Source organism: Callospermophilus lateralis, unplaced genomic scaffold (assembly GCF_048772815.1).
Source record: "Callospermophilus lateralis isolate mCalLat2 unplaced genomic scaffold, mCalLat2.hap1 Scaffold_194, whole genome shotgun sequence".
NCBI lineage: Eukaryota > Metazoa > Chordata > Mammalia > Rodentia > Sciuridae > Callospermophilus > Callospermophilus lateralis.
In genome coordinates, this window is record NW_027512953.1 from 2,294,902 (window position 1) to 2,295,849 (window position 948).

A 948-nucleotide genomic window follows, 5' to 3' on the forward strand; every position below is an offset into this window, starting at 1 on the left:
CTAAGGAGAGATCAGGATTAGGAGGGTTTGTACTAGTCTAGAAATGCTGACCTGAAAACCAACTAAAGTTTCAACTCCTTCTTTTGAGGAACATTAGCTGTGCCGTGCTTTTCAAAAATGACTTGTCATAACTGATTGATGCCCATGTTAGCAACTCTTCTGAAATTACGTTGAAAGTAGACTAATGTGAGAGTTTCTCTTTAGAGAGAATTCAAATTACTTGCATAGGAAGTGGCAGCAGGTCTGGGGATGTTGTAGCTCAGTGGCAGTGACCTTGCCTATCTTGGGGCTGGCCTGCCATGGACTTTCACCCCAAACACTTGCAAGAAGAGAAAAGGGAGGGAAGGGAGAGAGAAAGTTGGAAGGGAGGAAGGCAAAGTTGGAGGGATGGATGGAGGTACAAAAGAAGGAAGAAGAAAAGGAGAAAAACCAGGAAGGGGGGAAGGAAGCAAGGAAGGTAGGAAATAGGGAGAGCACAAGGGCAGAAAAAGGACTGAGTCACTCAAACAAAAGGCAAGGGACACAAAGACCAATATAGGCCATAAAAGCTGTTTGAACGGTTTAGTCAGCTTTAGAATTTGAGTGACATCACACTGAATGTTATTATGACTGGATGGAATCTTCCTACTAACCCCGCCTTGGCCTGGCCTAAACCAAATCAAGGGGTGGGTGGAATGGAGAGGAATTCTCTCTGGCTGGAGTGGGAGGGACCTAAACATGTGGCACTTGAGGATGCACTGGGTAGGGAAGGGGACAAGACTCCCCTGATGGGCAGTTGAGACAACAAGGCTCCTGGGAGCCCCTGATCATGGCTCCCACCGCCATACGCACACCACCCACCATACGCTCAGCCCCTGAAGGGGCTCACAGTGGTCTGCTCCGTTGCCTGGTGCAGGTTGGAGTTCCTGACCAAACACCTGAGTGTCCACAGCCTGTGTTGGCCTGCCT